We start from the raw sequence: 6911 nt of genomic DNA, 5'->3' as shown, positions 1-6911 counted from the left end.
GTTTTACACAAGAGACCTTATGATTTTACAGAATAGAACCCGCCGTCCTTGGCAACAGTTTTCTGAGTCTTAGAAACACTTGCACCGAGACCCCTATTTTTCCTGGTATTTGTGGCCCAATCCAGAGAACTTTGAAAATTAGAAATTAATATCAGAAATCGATTTTTAGTGCATAAATAAATGTTAAAACTTGTATAATTCATAGAAAATGCATATGAACTCCAAATTGGTCCATTCCAGTTCCTAAATTTTTGTAATAATATTGTCTACCCATTAGTGCCTCTGTTCTGTCATGACAAACACATTAAAATTATTCTTTCACTTAATCTTGTATTAAATGCATAAAACCTTAGAAAATCCATAACTTAAAATATATAACTCCAAATTTAATGATTCCAGTTCTAGTAATCTTATTTTAATGTATAGTTTACTACTGTATATTCTATTTGCATGTTTGATGTGATGTTAATTTATGCTATGCTATGTATGAATTGTATTGATGCGAGTAGACGAGCAAGCCACCGTGGAAACTGAGGTTCAACAAGTAGAGATAGCTGAGCAGGAGCTCGTGGAAGGCAAGTTGTGCCCTTGATCACTTACTTTCCCAGCCATGTTCTTATTAATTTTAATGATCTGCATAGGATAATTTTGATGGGAGCCTTTATGTTACCCCAGTTTTGATTACCTCTATACCTTGTTCACCCCTGAAATATTTTTGGGTAGTACTTGCTATTGCTTTATGTGGATTGGGTATGGAGATACACTATTCATGATTATGCTGTTATTAACTTGTTATTATTATTGTTCATGTTAAGATCATTAAATTAATGGGAACATGGAGAACCACCCGGGAAAACAGTGCTACCACAAGGGTTTAATGGGACGCCCTTGGCTGACTAATTAGGAAAGCTAGTGGAAGACTACCTTACCTGAAAGGGGCAAGGGCAGTAGGGGAGAGGTCAGTGCGGGGAGGTCCCTGGTTGATTTTGCTGCGATGGCGGTCAGCCAGGAACCCTGTACTGGATCTTCCTATAAACTGTAGCGGGTTTTCGGAAGCTAGTGGAACTTTGTAAAGGCCTCGTAGTGGATCCCTAGCCATTCACCTCGGCAGTGTCTAAGGGCCTTGCAAACCCAGGCGACATGGGATACACGACTTGTGGGTAAAGATGCGCAACCTCTGCAGAGTGTAAAACTAGTATACTAGCCGTGCTCACGGTCAAGAGCGGCTCGGACACTCACATGATTAAATATGGAACTTAAATTCAATTTGACATTTGCATCGCATTTGGGATTATTTTACTATTATTGTTCTTTATTATTATTAAGGTTTGGTATTTACTTACACTTAGTAATTGCTAATAAAATTTTGACCAACTTATAAAAGCAATGCTCAGCCTCAGCCTTTATTCCATTGATCAGCCTTACACTTCATGAACTCCCACCTTTGGTGAGTTCATGTCACATTATTCCCCACAACTTGTTGAGCGATGAACGTATGTGAGCTCACTCTTGCTGTCTCACACCCCCCCACAGGAGAAGAGCAGGTGGTTCAAGAGGAGCCACAAGGCGAGGAGTATGATCTGATCTAGGTGGCGTTTCTCAGTCGACATTGGCGCCGACGATCCTTAGTTCGTTTTATGTTTACACTTTTATTTTGTAATAAGTCTTCCGCTATGTAATAAGTACTCTGATTATTGTGACATTTATCTCTATACACTCTGTTATTGTATATGTTGTCTTCTTGGCGCATGTATGAGATGCACCTGGCTTTGTCCCTTAAAGCCGGGTGTTACAGAAGTGGTATCAGAGGAAATGTTGACCGTAGGACGAAACCTAGATAGAAATGGACAAACCCCTTTCCTATACTTACCTTACTCTGATTCTTTCTACACTTATCATGATCCTATCTCACCTTCTACTGTTCTACTCTGATCATTCTTACCTTTTCTACTCCAAGACAAGACGGATTTCACACCTTGGAATCCCTACCCCTATGACATTCTTAAGAGTTAGGGAACCTAAGACAAAATCAAAACTATTTTCTATATTTAAAAAAAATGTTGTTTGATTGTTCTGATGATCAATGCCTGATTTGCTTCTTTGATTGATTGAAATAGTATAGATGGGCATCTTAGCATGTACCACCATAAGATAATGAATTAGCTTTAGTAGGTGACACACTTAGCTAATAAATCCCCCAAAGTAACATGCTTCGTAATCACTGCCTTGTCTACAATCCTTTCTTTCGTCCCCTGTGTTTCTAACCCAGATGGGCTACCCCTATAGTGTTAGAAGAGAGCGCTATAGACGTGATTTTTGGTATGTCATGGCTAAGGAAGGCAAAGGCCGTTAAAGCATGTGGTAGAGGTACCGTAGAGCTCACTACCACTAAAGGAGAAAGATTTCAAGTTAATATTGCAGTAACCTCCTCATCCATGCGTGCAATGTTCTTTATGCCTGAGGAGTTTGTTGGTGACAACATCCGGGTGGTCAGAGATTTTCCGGATGTCTTTCCAGAGGAGTTACCAGGGATGCCACCTGATAGAGAAGTTGAGTTTGTCATAGATCTCTTACCTAGAACTGCTCCTATTTCTAAATGGACATATAGGATGTTTGTAGAAGAGTTAAAGGGACTGAAGAAGCAGTTAACGAAATTACAAGAAGCTGGTTACATTCGTCCGAGTTCTTCACCTTGGGGAGCACCGGTTTTGTTTGTACGTAAGAAAGGTGGATTGCAAGGGATGTGCGTGGATTAAAGGTCCCTTAATGGTGTCATTATGAAGAACAAGTATCTGTTACCCCGCATTGAGGATTTATTTGATCGGATGAGAGATGCAAGGGTATTCTCAAAGATTGATCTCCGATCGGGTTATCACCAAATGAAGATTAGGCCATCGGATATTCCCAAGACGGATTTTTCGACCCGATATGGATTATATGAGTTCAGGGATATGTCGTTTGGATTAACTATGCACCAGCCTATTTTATGGATCTAAAGAATAAGGTGTTTATGGAGTATTTGGACAGATTCGTCGTAGTGTTTATCGACGATATTCTTATCTATTCTAAGAGTGAAGTGATCATGAGGAACATCTGAGATTGGAGCTACAGAAGCTACGAGATAATCAACTCTACGCCAAGTATAGCAAATGCGAGTTTTGGATTGACAAGGTGCCATTCCTTGGACATATCATTTCTAATGGAGGGATATCAGCGGATCCTGCTAAAGTCAAGGAGATAGTGGTGTGGAGCATACCCACTATAGTTATGGACATTCGGAGTTTCTTGGGACTCGCAGGATATTATCGGAGATTTATTGAAGGGTTCTCTAAGATTGCCAAGCCTATGACCTCGCTTTTGGAGAAAGGAAGAGAATTCAAGTGGGATGAGAAATGCCAAGAGAGTTTTGATCAATTGAAGGTGAGATTGATGTCTCCGCCAGTATTGATTATGCCAGATCTGCAGAAGGGATTTGACATTTACTGTGATGCAGGTGGCCAAGGACTTGGATGTGTGCTTACGCAAGATGGTCATGTGATTGCCTATGCATCTCGTTAGTTGCGGAAGCATGAATTGAACTACCCCACTCATGACTTGGAATTGGCAGCGGTTGTGCATGCACTTAAGATTTGGAGACACTACATTATGGGGACTAAGTGCCAAGTATACACGGACCATAAGAGTTTGAAGTATATATTCACTCAGAAGGATCTCAACCTGAGGCAACGCCGTTGGTTGGAACTCATTAAGGATTATGATTTGGAGATTCACTATCATCCGGGCAAGGCGAATTTGGTTGCAGATGCCTTGAGTCGGAAGGAGCATGTTCACTCCGCTTTCGTTGTCCAACTACCCGATGAATTGGCAAAAGATTTTGAGAAGCTCAACCTGGGAATTGTTACTCACACTGAAGGAGTCACCATTGAGTTGGAACCTACCTTGGAGCAAGAGATTCGTAAAGGTCAGGTTGGTGATGCTAAGATTCAAGAGATTAAGGATCTAATCACGGAAGGTCGAGTTCCGGAATTCACGGAGGATGAGCAAGGTACTATATGGTTCAAAGATCGGATATGTGTTCCAGAGATTGATAGCCTCCGTGAGACTATATTGAAAGAAGCCCATGATTCTAATTATTCTATTCACCCTGGTAGCACTAAGATGTATCAAGATTTGAAGCAAAAGTATTGGTGGTATGGACTGAAAAGAGATGTTGCTGCTCATGTGGCTAAGTGTGATGTGTGTCAAAGAGTCAAGGCCGAACATCAAAGACCCGCTGGACTATTGCATCCATTGAAGATACCTGAGTGGAAATGGGAAGAAATTGGTATGGATTTTATTGTTGGATTACCCCGCACTCCTGCTGGGTATGACTCTATTTGGGTAATTGTGGATAGATTGACAAAAGTGGCTCATTTCATACCTGTGAGGACTAATTACACGGGAGCCAAGCTAGCAGAATTGTATATGACTCGGATAGTTTGTCTACATGGAGTACCTAAGAAGATCGTGTCTGATCGAGGATCACAGTTTACCTCTCGATATTGGAAGAAGTTGCACGAGGCATTGGATACGAGATTGAATTTTAGTTCGGCTTACCATCCACAGACTGATGGGCAGACTGAGCGGACTAACCAAGTGCTTGAAGATATGTTACGAGCTTGTGCTCTTAAACATGGTGGTAGTTGGGATAAGAGTTTGCCGTATGCGGAGTTCTCATATAATAATAGCTACCAGGCCAGCTTGAAGATGTCACCGTTTGAGGCTTTGTATGGCAGAAAGTGCAGGACTCCCTTGTATTGGAATCAAACTGGTGAAAGGCAGTTGTTTGGACCTGAGATTATACAAGAAGCAGAGGAACAAGTTCAGCAAATAAGGGAGAATTTGAGAACTGCACAATCCAGGCAGAAAAGCTATGCTGATACCCGGAGAAGACTACTTGAGTTTAAGGAGGGAGATTATGTCTATTTGAAGGTGTCACCACTTCGGGGTATGAGAAGATTCAAGGTGAAAGGAAAGTTGTCCCCTCGCTTTATTGGACCCTTCTTAATCTTAAAGCGAGTGGATGAGATTGCATATCAATTGGAGTTACCAGATCATCTTGCGGATGTTCATGATGTATTTCATGTATCTCAGCTGAAGAAATGTCTCAGGGTACCTGAGGAGCAATTACCGATGGAAGACCTTAGTGTTCAAGAAGATTTGACTTATGCTGAATACCCCATCAAGATTTTGGACACTTTGACTCGAGTTACAAGAAATAAGGTTATAAAGATGTGCAAAGTTCAATGGAGTCACCACGGAGAAGATGAAGCAACTTGGGAAAGAGAAGAAGAGCTTCGTATAGATTTTCCCCACCTTTTCCCTAGATCTTCATAAATCTCGAGGACGAGATTATTTTTAAGGGGGGTAGGATTTGTAATACCCACTTTGTAAAAAAATCTAGAAGGAGGAAAATCATATTCCTTTGATTACTTGTGTGCCATCTCCATCTATCATATCATGTGGACACCTCACTTAAACCAATAAATGACTAACAAAGGACATCACTAAATCTTGCATCATGCTGAGTTTTACTTGATCGTGCATTTGTGATTAATAAAATAAATGTGTCATTAACAATATATCAGTGGACCCATGGGATTTAACCTCTAACTTGAAAACAAACCATGAAAATGGAGGATAGAAAGAGATATTACCCGATATAAAATAATAATATAATTAGATAACTTCATCACATGATGGTGTGACCAAATTACTTAGTTAACACGAATTCGAATTTGCACTTAAGTTGGATTCAGAATTTAAAGTTCAAAGGGATTAGAAATAAAAGAAGAAGAAAATAGAAAGAAAAAGGAAAAAAGAGAAACCACACGTGGGCCCAAGAATTGATTTCGGCCCACTTCAGTCTACCGCGCAGCCTAGCGAGCGCCATGCCCTCTGCCACTTGCTTGTGGGACCGGACGTCAGGGGATCCTCCCTCAGGTTGTTGAGCCGCCTCCGATGGCGATGGATCCACCGCGGGAAAATCGGACCAGCAACGGGTGAGGGAGCTCTCACGTTCGGGGTGCATGGCTATATATTCGGTACCCTCCGTCGCCCTGTGCGAGCACACCCTAATTCCTCGCGACTGCCAACAAAACCACCATTACCGCCAGCCGAGCTACGGGAATCCGTGCGCCACCATTACGCGTCCGCCTGAAAGCTAAGGGGGGGGGCTGGACTCACACCTCGGCAAAGCTCACCGTCGCACACGAAGTCGGCGTTTCGTGCGCGCAACAGAACCAGGAGTGGCCGAACCTTCACCAGACCGAAATTCTAGCGTTAAACAACGCCGGCGTCGGGACCTCGGTGAGACTCGTCCTTCCATCTAGCTGCTGCTATGCTACTTGATTCATGCCGATCGTACTGTTGGGATATGATGTTGGGGGCCAGGGAAGGGGGAAATACCGGGCATGTCCTGCCGGTGAGGTTGTCACCTCGGGGGCGGGTGCGGCATCCTCGCTGCTGTGGGTGTGAGCGCGCCGCGATGTCTTCTGTTCATCGCCGTGCTGTGCGGGGGTGGAAGAAACACGACGGCCGTAGGATGCAATAGGGATGGTGTAGATCAGTTCAATGCGTAACCCTTTGCTGAATCAGATCCCTGCCGTTAGATCGGGATCAGGCGGTGTGCATAGAGTTTTCTGTTGAGGATCGGCCGCGCCATTGATTTTGGATCCAAGGGCCACGATGGAGTACCTGTTCTGGGTAGCGGAGGATCTAATCGGCACCGTATAGTTTTGATCCAATGGCCCATAGATCACCGTACCCCTTCGCGGTGACGTTTTACACAAGAGACCTTATGATTTTACAGAATAGAACCCGCCGTCCTTGGCAACAGTTTTCTGAGTCTTAGAAACACTTGCACCGAGACC

Source organism: Zea mays, chromosome 2 (genome assembly GCF_902167145.1).
Source record: "Zea mays cultivar B73 chromosome 2, Zm-B73-REFERENCE-NAM-5.0, whole genome shotgun sequence".
Lineage (NCBI taxonomy): Eukaryota > Viridiplantae > Streptophyta > Magnoliopsida > Poales > Poaceae > Zea > Zea mays.
Note: the sequence above shows the minus strand (reverse complement) of the source record.